Genomic DNA, 12,107 nt, shown 5'->3' with positions numbered 1-12,107 from the left:
GGCATCTCTCAGTGATGAGTCCTTTCTACACCTGACCTTTGCACACGGAGATTTTAACCTTGGGTTAAAAATGTTCAGTGAGAGCTGTGGGCTGTGCTCCACTGCTGCATCCAGGAGGAAGAGGTCGTGGACAAAAGCAGGGTTTATTGTAGGGTTGCTTTTACAATTTTTATTAACAACAAGCCAATTTCTCTCCACTGATGTCTGTGATAATGCAATGTATCCTTGAACTTTTTGTCATAAAGCAGCAAAGGTGAGTAACTGCTGAGGCAGAAAAAGTGAGGAGAAATGACTGTAAATAAAATCATGTACATCAAATAACACTTGTTAAACACTTACCTTTTTGACATATGAATTTGATGTTATTATTTCCTTTGCTTGTTGATAACACATACTCTCTTGTTAAATACAAACTGCCCAGCTAGTAATATAGCAGGATTTCACATGCTGGCAGGTTCCTTTAGTGTGGTTAGCTGGAAGCAAATGGAAAAAATGTTGTGGAGGAGAGCAGCATCCTCACTAGAGCAGGGAAACAGAGTTACTAAATCCAACACTAGCCCTACACATGCCATTAACCTAGACAGATCTTTTCTCATGCACACTTTTCTCCTCTGTGTTGGAATTGCAGCTCTGAGGGAAGCTTTGCAATGTCAGCAGATTCTGAGATGAACTTTTAAGATCTTCAGTTGCTATGAGTTTCATTAACAGCTGACACCATTGCTCAGACATTCCTAGGTTGCTTGCAGCCTTTTTGCTTTTAAACATTGTTAATCATATCCTGCCCTGTGAATAACAGCAATAAATCAAAACCATAGAGAGATGCACTTTCACAGCAAAGCCACCAGGAAACAAAAATTATGCCAGTGTTCATCCCCACTATCCCCTAGACTTAGGAGGAGGTCAGTTCAGTCCTGAAGAGGACATCCTAGCCATGGGAAGCAGAGGACTGCATAACTGCAGTCAAGTGTTTTCTCTAACTCTGGCACTGGTCAGAAACTGGCCTATGGACAGGTTTTCAGTAGGCCTAGCAGTGCAGTTATTACAAATTTTATTTTGAAGAAGTATGTATTCAACTTGCCAGGGCCTCAGGCTATCCCTGTAATTCCAAGGCACCTGTTGTTCACTTTGATGTGATTCAGGTTTTAAGGAGAGGCCACTCTCAGACAATCACATGCTGAAAATAGAAATGACAAAGAAATATCCATTAAATGCAAAGTAGGCAGACATGAAAGATCTTCTGAAGATAATTAGGTTCAATAGTTTCTGTCAGATGAATAAAAAGCCTGACCTAATATATTTCTTTCTGGTGCAGCTTGTTCTTCTTAGGTAGGCATCCTAACAGGTGGTTTCCTCTGAAAGAAATACACCAGTGTAAATCAGGGTGGTCCATAACTTCAGGTGCTGTGGCAAGGTTTGACAACAAACTGGATCACCTGAACGTGGGCACCTTTCAAATTGCACTGCTTGGGAGGCTGGCACAGCTGAACAGTGCTGCCAGTGCTACCGTCGGGCACAGTACCGAATTGTTAAATCACAGAGAAATTAGAGGAGAAAAGATTACACCTTACAACCTAGGATTTGCTGGCAGACCTGTAAGAGTGGCAAACCCTCCTGTACAGATATCAAGGGATACAGATTAGCAGGATTTTAATCTCCAGTTAATTAATACCACCTCTAGCACAAATAAAATTTCTCAGTGACTTTAATAATTGCATTTGCACTCTTCCACATGGTTCTGTTTGAGACAGACCATGTTTTTATGATGAAGATTATTCAGTGCTGGCCCACTGAACAGCACATCCTGCTTTGGGATCATATCCCCTACAAACTGTGATCTAGCTGTGCCTGTGGTTGCCTGCACCAGTCTTTCTGTCACTCTCCCCAAATCTCCACTCTCTTTTATCGGGGTATTTCCTCATTTAAAGGCTGGAGCATTGCAGCTTTCAGTAATCAGCAACTTCAGCATAGATTGCAGCACTAAAACAACATTCTCACTATTTAACTCCAAAAAAAACCCGAATTCAGCAACAATTTCATTCTTCGCCAAAATAAGCAAAATCTTTACTTAACCAATTTCTTTGTCTGCTTTTTCTGTGTAGCAAAAGATTCTCATTACAGGTTAGGAAAGTACCTTACTTTCATACATCTGGGGTTCTAAGTTTACACAAGGACTAGTGTATATGCAGATCAGCTCTCCTACAGATTGTTTGGGATTTTTTGCTGCTCTTGCTTATGACCAAACAAGGGATGACTGTTACCAGCTCCTTCTCTGCTATTTCCTTATTTCAGTAACAAAGCACAGGCATAAGTATCCACCTACAGCAGTGTCTGCTTTGAGCAACAAAGCTGCTCTCCTGTATCTTCTGTCACTGGTTTGAGGACGTTTACACCTCAGTCCAAACATCTGTGGCTGCAATTCCACCCCCATGTGCTCACACTCCATGTTTGCAAACGCGGGAACTTGGGTTTAAGCACAACACAGCCCAGCAGTGTATCCAAGTCTCTAGACTTCTATGCCCTACATACACTGTGGAATTTCCACTGTGCATACAAAATTATTCATGACAGAAGCATTGAAGGACCATCCTCCTCTCTCCCTCTGTGATTACCAATAAGAAACATAGCAAGAGGTTTTCTTTTGCTTCCCAATCATAGTAAGGAAAGGAAATTTTAAACTATCGTGTTTTGCGGGAGGGAAAGGAAAAGTCACTGCAAAATGTGGAAGACCAGGGGTGCAAGTACATACTTGTATTAACATCTCCCATCCCTGGAGCTGCAGTAATTTGCATGACATTATCTACCTGGGATGTTGCTATGGTTATCACCATACATAAGTAATTACCAGGGCAAATTGCACATACAGCGCACGGATTCATGCTGTCAGCAGCAAAGGATCTTTTTATACACTTGAAAAAGTACATGTTCGAAAAAACACTAATCACAAAGGTTCCTGATATGAGAAAAACTTCAGGAGTGCTCCAAAATTGTTGTTAACTGTGCTTATTGATACCTTAAGGACCCAGTCAGGCCATGTCCAAGTGAAGACAGACACTGCACAGGCCCAGTAGAAAATCAGTGGAAAGAGTCACCAGTAGTAGTAAGCAGAAATCAATCAGCAGGAACAGCAGAAATCCCTGCCAAGGAGTTTCGAGTATAAGAAGATGTAAAAGGCAAAGAGAAGGAGAAGTGGTGTGTCAGACAGAGCAAATGAGATTGTCAGCTTCGTTGACAGCACAGGCCATGATTATTTTGGGTGGATTATGTCATGAAACTTTCTTCTGTCAACTAGGCACAAAAAGATGAATAGAAGAGAAGGAGGAGAGACCAATGTAGACTACACCCACGCTAAGAAAAAGATAAGAGATAGGATGTTGTGATGAAGTAGCTAATCAGGACAAGCCAAAACTAAGCCTAATCAAAATGGTTCTCTGAAAGTTCCTCTATTTCCTCTCCTGCAAAGTTTCTGCTGCTGTTCGCAGGCTGGGATCTGATTGTGCTGAGTGGTTTCCCACTGGAGCTGAGAGAAAAGGCACAGTCCATCTACACCTGTAGACCCAAGAGCAATTAACACTCAGCAGAATTTGGATGAAAGTACAAATACAGCGTATCTAATGCTAGGTCATACAAAGTCAATTAGACGTTAAAAGCTCATTCTGAAATACTGATACTGTTACATTTCCAATAAAATACAGCTGCACTGTGAACAAACAACTTGAGCTGCAGTCTATTGGTGTCAATGAAAATTTTCCAACAAGTTTGAAGAAGGTGTTCAGTGTCCTCAGGAAAAGACAAAGCTTTAAAAACAGTGCTGATACTGTGACCTGAGTAAACCACATTAGTATAAAATTAGTAAAGTATAATTCTGAAAAGTACAAAACATGTTTCTATAATCTAATTTGAGGTGGCACACACAGGTCTCATATCCATTCAAACCAACCACATTTTCTGCATACAGAGAAATATTGTAATTATTGCGGATTTACAAACTATAGTAGAACTGAGGGGGGAAAATGCTATATTTTCCATTTGTAGCTTCTCTTAAAAACAATTTTGTTTACTTAGAAATCATCTTCTTCTCTCAGACATATATTTTTACCTCCTAGTAGTACCAGGATACTATACTGCCAGCGAGTATTTTGACTGTTTTATCAGATAGAACAAGAAAAACATACTGACAGAGGTATGCTCTGAGAAGAGCTTTGCTACTGGAAGCATGACAAGAGCAGGTAGGAGCCAGCAGGCAGTCAGAAAGCACAGCAGCCCTTAGGGATCATTTGCATGGCCTCAGGGAAGTGCCAGTTAATGATGTCCAGAAACACTGGCTAAAGATGCAAGATACGTGCAAACTCATTAGGATAAAGGCACGCTGAAGACAAAGAGAGACGTGAAATGAGTCATCTAAGGCCTTATCCCAGTGACTGGACACCCATGGTGACAAGAGTATTATAGCTCTAAATGTATTTCATACAAAATAGTTTGTTGGCTTTAAATGTATCAGTGAAAGGGAAAGTAAATATGTGAAGAGCAAAATGCAAGATGGAAAAAGTGAGATAAATATTGTTAGATTCAGAGGAAAAACGCTATAAACAGTAAGCAAAGCTCTTTGATTTGCACTGCTTTCCAGCCCATAAAACCCTAATATCTGCCAGCGTTTCATTAAAAGCTTATGAACTACCCAGCATGCCTGCTCCTGCAGAAATGTATTGCTAAAAACATTGTTGATGTTGCAGATCTGGTATTTTGCAATGTTTCAAAGAAACCTTACGCGTACAAAACTCAGATGCATTATTGAAAGAAATGTGGAAGGTGAAAACTTCACACAAACTCTAAAACTAATTAATCATCCAAGAGCTGAAAGCTTCCCTCAGAGATGTTCAAAGTAATACCTATAAACCAGAAAATACAAACATTTTAAGAAAAGAGCTTTGTGGATAAAGGACTTAAGAGAAAGCTACCATTTTGTGAATTGAGTAAGAGGAGTCAAAGGCATCTCTTCACAGAGGATTGAGAGTTCAAGGTCATGACAGCCCAACAGCAGAATCTGTAAATGTTAATCTGAGTGATACAAAGATCTGGCAATGCTAAGACTGACCAGATCAACAACTGTTCTGACTGAATGTGCAGCCTATTCTCAGCATTACAGTCTCAGACTTCAGCCCTCTAAGGACAAGTAATGGCAATATCATTCCTTTTCCACAAAAAAGTCATATTGGATCAATCAAATCTTTACTGTTATTACCAATGGTCCCGAACCAAGTCTGGAGGGATCAGAACACTCGTGATTTCCCATCTCTCATAAGACCACTGCATTTGAGGGCTCGTTCTCACTGGAACCCAAACACAGGGCAAAATTAAAATGTTCCGACGGGCAGAACCATATCCCTGAGGCAAAGCCTCCCAGTGTCTGGAGGGTTTCCAGTGAACGACCATGTATGCACTTAGCCCATTCTGCATTGCTCTTACTGTAGCTCTTCTCACAGAAGCGTCTCCAAATTGTTCTGACAACAAAACAGAAATTCATTTCCCACATCTCTCAAATAACTTCATATCCCTCTGCTGCTAAGATCAAGCATCAAGCTGATGTTTGACTCCAACACTGATGGGGTGAATGGGCAGTAAAGCCTACCTGTTACCCATGCAGACGACTCATCTCATAACTAGCTGCACACTCTGGCACTTGTGGATATGCAAGCTAAAAATTCAGCACCTCAGCACAAACTCACCTCTGGAATAACATTAAAAAAAATTATCGATGTAGGAAGCAGAGACAGGAATATTAGAAGACTGAGACACACACAAAAAAACCCCATATCTGAATTATTGTACAAATATGAGATTGCTGAATATGTTAACAAAAACTTGGTTTTGAAAGAACATGCTTAATAATAAACAAACCCAAACACAGAGGTAGAAGAATTACATCTCACTCGCTTTGGAAACCCAAACACAGCTGGTCTGATCAGCTGAGCCATTTTCATGCTGCCACATGCATATCACAGCTCTCACCAAACGGCACTGAGGGAGCTGCTCAGCTGTGGATGCACAAACCTCCTCAAAGGACACTGTCCAAGCCTATGGGGCAGCTCGTGTGACTGAGATCCAGGGGGGTGCATTACTGTGTCTAATTAAGTAACAAACCAACGTATTTGACTGTTTAAATGTTTGAAATCTGCTGATGTTGCCAATGGTTCTGAGGCAAACCAGCACTAGCCCTGCACGGCTCTCATTGACTCTTTGCATGAGCCACAAAAGACACAAGACAGCACACGTGGAGATCTCCACCACCACATTTCTGCGGTCATTACAACCAAATCCTCTACCAGGCACAGCTCAGCTACGGGTGAGGTTTAGGTCAAAAGGAGTTCTACCAGTGTAACAACAGCACAGGGGGAAGCTGTGGTCTGGTGCAGCATCTTGCACATCCATGTTAGTGGTACACCCAAAGGCCACATCAGACGGGGTTTGGACACCCTGTGGGCTGGGCTGACAAACCAGTTGTTGCAATCTGGAATAGCAGCACCCACATGTCCGAAGTAACAATGGACAGAGCAGCCTTGGCGGTGGGCACAGTTCACCACGGGACTACTCGGCAACAGGGTCATCAGCCTGCAATGTACCGCACACAACCGCAGTCTTCTCTACACTCCACTTCTGGAGTCGGGAATGACGTGTATGACATGGGAAAAAGAATCACACTGAGGAAAGGAATCAATTATCTCTGCCTAGAGACTTTCACAACTGTGAACAAAATAAATTTCATTTTAGGGAAAACAGATCCTTTACTACACGGTTTGGGCTTCCCCTCTCCTACATTTTCAAGTTCGGTTCCCTTGCAGTGACGGTGACAGCGACCCCATCACGACAAATACCCTTTCTGAGAATGCTTGCAAACTTTCCCCCACACTTTTTTTTCAAGACAGCGTGAAGGCGTTTGTTTGTGCTGAAATCACACTTTCGCCCCTTCCCAACCGATTTCGGACGACAGCAGAAACTGTTACCAATTTATGACCAAAAGCCAATTATGGTTTCCAATTGAAATTTTATTAATTACAGCAAGCAAAGCAAAAGCAGTTTCAGCGCTGGGCGACAGGTGGGCTCTTCGTCCCACAAACCCGCCGCGCCGATCCGGGGTCTCTGGTGTCCTCTTATACAGTTCTGTTCCTTGTCGACGTGACTGTCCTCGATGTACTCTGCGCATGTCCATCCTGTGTTGCTAGGGTCTTGATTAGCCTTTCCTCAGATGCAGTTAATCATCGCAATTAGCGTGTCCCTGAAAATGTTTATCTCAACAGGAAGGGGTCAGTAAAGTTATACAATTTATCTATCTCTTGATTTAGTGAGCAGACATTCTTTATCTATCTCCCTTCATCCTTGATTTAGTGAACGGACATACCTTACTTATCTCCCTTCACTCCTTCTAGTGAACAAATGTACTTTATTACATCTATATCCTATTACCCTTCTAGTGAATAAAACATCTATTTCCCTTCACCCTTCTAGTGAGCAAAGCATCTATATCCCTTCACCCAGATTTAGTGAACAAACACACTTTATCACAATCCCCCCTTTTTCTTTCAGGCTATTTTGTTTTGTTCATTAAATCGCTTTAGCTCTTGTCTGCTCCATCAAATAAACTTAACATGATAGTCATCTTAATTGTCAGCCTTAAACTAGTGGTCTCTCCTTTGTAATAACAGGTACGATTTTGGATAGGAGGGTCATTCCCACTCTTGGGGCATTTCCTGGACCATAACCTCTTGATTCCACTGATATCGGGGCGACCTCCTCCACAGTCTTTGTCTCCTCTGCCTCGCCCGTCGACTCGGTTGCTTCGAGCCACGGGGTGTACCATCTTCTCGGCAGCAAGAGTATTCTTCAGGAGGGGAGTTTTGCCCCCTTCGGGTTGTCTTTTGAATGTAAGTGTTCCAATTATGGTCTTTGACCTCTGGAACGTTACAATTGATGCTCTTTGCCCTTTTGCGGCACAGTCCTGCTATAATGTGCGCCACGAAAGGCACTGGTTCGTTTGAATGATAACAGTAAAGGTCCGGATTAACCCCTTCTGCAAAAATATTCCACCATTCATTAGATCCTAATATTAAGTTTCCAGTGGCCACCCTCTGGGCCAATGTCCAATTAGTTATTTCTCGTTGGAGAGACCAACAGGAATAACAAACTCCTTTTGGTGGGTACCCGTTATTACAATGGGTCCACCACCTGTCTTTACACACTAAGCATTGATAGCATACAAATGGATAACAGGTTCCCCTACAATATAAATCCGTACACTTTATTTGCACATCTTGTGCATATACATTCCCCTTATCATCCCTTCTAGCCCCAGGTAAATATTTTATTCTAAAGGTTCTATGCTTATGTTCCCTATCCATTAACCACTTCTCTTTTATTCCATAAGGTTAAACAATATATATGTATCCTTTGTATGTTTCCCCAATGTCTGTATTTAAAAGATGTAGAAGTCAAGAGGACCAGAATCAGTCAGATTCAATCGGTGTCTTTCTCAAGTGGGGTTCCCCCCCCCTTTACGAGCCAGTTTAAGTTTCAAGTCTCCGGCTGGGCTCTTGACCTCCCACTCGTCCTTGGGTATAGGCCCTTTTATGCGGCTGGCATGAGTCCACCCTCTCTCTGCAGTTCGCACCGCTGTATTGGTGGTCAATAATACCAAGTACGGGCCATCCCACCGAGGTTGCAGAGTGGTTTCTTTCCACGTTTTTATAAGGATCCAATCTCCGGGCTTTACCTGGTGTAAGGTAATATCAAGAGGGGGACGCTGGATTAATTGTCCTTTTTTCCATAATTCTTGTCTGTATCTCATCAATTCATTAATATATGTTTGAATGATTTTGTCTGTAATTCCAGGGTGATCCTGTGGTATTCCAGCATCATAGGGCATTCCATATAACATCTCAAAAGGAGATATTCCTATATCAGCTCGAGGTTGGGCCCTAAGATTTAATAAGGCAAGGGGAATACACTTTATCCAAGAGAGCTTGGTTTCTATCGTTAACTTGGCTAATTACTTCTTCAATTCCCCATTCATTCTTTCTACTCTTCCAGAACTTTGAGGATGCCAAGGGGTGTGTTCATCCCACCTTATTCCCAAAGCCTCAGCAAGGTTTTTGACTATCTTGGAGGTAAAGTGTGGTCCCTGATCAGAATCTATAACCTCAGTTACCCCGTACCTAGGTATTATTTGTTCCAACAAAATTTTAGACACCGTTTGCGCAGTTGCTCTAGTGGTAGGGAAAGCTTCAACATAATGGGTTAGGTGGTCTACTATAACTAGTACATATTTATATCTTCCTACTTTAGGGAATTCAGTAAAGTCTATTTGAATTTTAGAAAATGGTCTGGTAGCTAAAGGTCTCCCCCCCAATGGCAATTTTCTTTGTACTGATCTGTTAACTCTCAAGCAGGTGGGGCATCCCTGGGTAATGTGCTTAGCTAAGTCGTGCAGTCCGATACACATGTATTTGGTGGCAAAATGGTCTATCAAAGCCTGGCTTCCCCAGTGTGTTTGTTTATGTAACCTGGTTAGCACTCGAGTAGCTATTGATTTAGATAACACCTCTCGCCCATCTGCTAAGTGCCACTTCCCTTCTGCGTTCTTTGAAATACCCATCCGGGTCAATTTCTGTTCTTCTTGTGTCGTAAATAATAGGGCCGAGGAATCCTGTCTGGGCTCCTCTTGTTCTTTCTGAGTTACAATTAACTCTTTAAATGCTGCCTGTTTGGCCTCTTGATCAGCAGCGTTATTCCCTCTGGTTTTAAAATCCACTCCCCTTTGATGTCCTCTGAGATGTACCACTGCTACCCTTTTTGGCTTACGTAGAGCTACTAATACCTTCTTTATTAATTCTTGATGCACCAAATCTTTCCCCTGTGAGTTTACTAGCCCTCTTTCTTCCCAAATTTTTCCAAAAGTATGTATTATTCCATAGCTATATTTGGAGTCTGTGTATATTGTTCCTTCCTTCCCTTGTAATCTGTTTAGGGCCTGCAATACAGCATATAGTTCGCAGGCTTGGGCTGACCAGGTGCCACTCAGGGGTCCTGATTCTAACACTTTAAGGGTTTTCCCGTCTATCACAGCATATCCCGACTTCCTTTTGCCTTCCACTACTCTGGAGGACCCATCTACAAAAATCCTTTCTCCCTCTTCTAATTCTTCTTCCTCTAAGTCAGGCCTAATTTTTGTTTGTTCTTCTATAGTCTGGAGACAATTATGTACTAATTTTGTGTCATCTGGTTCCCCATACAAAAATTGTGCAGGATTTTGCAAGCTGGTAGTTTCTAAAGTCAGATTGGGGGCTTCTAGTAAGATACTTTCATACTTTAAGAGCCGAGTATCCGATATCCATTTCTCAGCCTTTTGTTGGAGTACATTCCTAACATTGTGGGGAGATAGTACTTTAAGATTGCTATTGAAAGTGATTTTTTTAGCTTCCCCTACCAGGAGGGCACATCCTACTATTGCCTGTAAGCAAGTGGGCCATCCCCGGCTCACAGGATCTAATAACTTTGACAAGTATCCCACCGGCTTCTTTTTCCCTGCCCAATCTTGGGTTAGGACCCCATAAGCTGTACCATTATCTATGTTGACAAACAGATAAAAGGGTCTTTTTAAGTCTGGTAGGCTTAGGACCGGAGCGTTAACGAGATCCTCCCGTAGCCTCTGTAGTTTTCCCTTATCTTCCTCACTCCATTTTAATAACCCGTCTGTGCTAAGTTTCTGGTACAGGAGCTTTACCTTGCTACTATAGTTCTCAATCCATTGCCTACAGTACCCTACTAACCCCAGCAATTGTCTGATCTGCTTCTTATTCCCCGGAGTTGGTAAGGATAATATTCCTTTTATTCTTTCCGGATCTATCTTTTTTTCCCCCTTACTGATATAATGGCCCAAATATCTCACTTCTTCTTCTACAAACTGTAATTTCGTTTTTGATACTTTAAGTCCTTTCAATCCCAAAAAATTTAACAATTTAATGCTTTCTTTTCTGACTTTTTCTTCCTCTTTTCCTGCAATCAATAAATCATCCACATATTGGATTAATGTTATTTCAGGGTGGGGTTGATATTCTTGCAGGAGTTGCTCCAGGGCCTGCCCAAATAAATTGGGTGATTCCGTGAAGCCCTGGGGAAGAACTCGCCACCTTAATTGTTGTTTTCTATTGGTATCAGGATCCTCCCATTCAAAGGCAAAGTAATCTCTACATGATTCGTCCAGGGGGCAGGCCCAAAAGGCATCTTTTAGGTCAATCACACTATACCATAAATTATCAGGTCCCAGTTTGCTCAGTAGGGTATATGGATTCGCTACCACCGGGAACCGGGAAACCGTTCGCTTATTGATTTCCCTTAAATCATGGACTAGTCTGTATGTCCCATCCGGTTTTTTTACTGGTAAGATGGGAGTGTTAAATGGGGACATGCAGGGTTCTAGCAATCCCCTGTTTATTAATCTTTCTACTTCAGGCTTTAATCCTCTCCTACCTTCCAAGGATATAGGGTACTGTTTTAATTTTATCGGGATCTCAGGGTTTTTAATTTTGACCATAAAGGGAGGTATCTTTAATTGTCCTGCACTTTCAGGTGTATACCAAACTTCAGGATTTATTTCTTGTTCATCTTCTACTCTAAGAGGACAGAGTCTTATTTTCAGTTCTTTTCCCTTAACTTCCAAATTTATTCCCAATTCAATTATCAAGTCTCGTCCCAATAGATTAAATTCAGCTTCGGGTACTATCAAAAAATCCCCCACCCCCAGTTTGGATTCTGCTTCTATTAAAATGTCTTTAGCCACCCCGGCTTTGAACGGAATCCCACTCGCTCCCACAACGAGGGCTGTTTCCCGTGATGAATTACACCCGGGAGGCAGACTCTGTAAGGTGGACCTTTCAGCCCCCGAATCCACCAGAAACTCTACCTCCTTAGCTTGGGGACCTAGTTTTAATTTTATCAAGGGCTCTGGATGTTTCGGGGTCCCCAATATGTAGAGCCCCTGACTCCCCTAATCTTCTTTAAACATTTTTTCATCCTGTATCCTGACTCTGCAGTCTCTTTTAAAGTGTCCCCGTTTACCA

The sequence above is a fragment of the Sylvia atricapilla genome, chromosome 6 (genome assembly GCF_009819655.1).
Source record: "Sylvia atricapilla isolate bSylAtr1 chromosome 6, bSylAtr1.pri, whole genome shotgun sequence".
NCBI classification, from domain to species: domain Eukaryota; kingdom Metazoa; phylum Chordata; class Aves; order Passeriformes; family Sylviidae; genus Sylvia; species Sylvia atricapilla.
Note: the sequence above shows the minus strand (reverse complement) of the source record.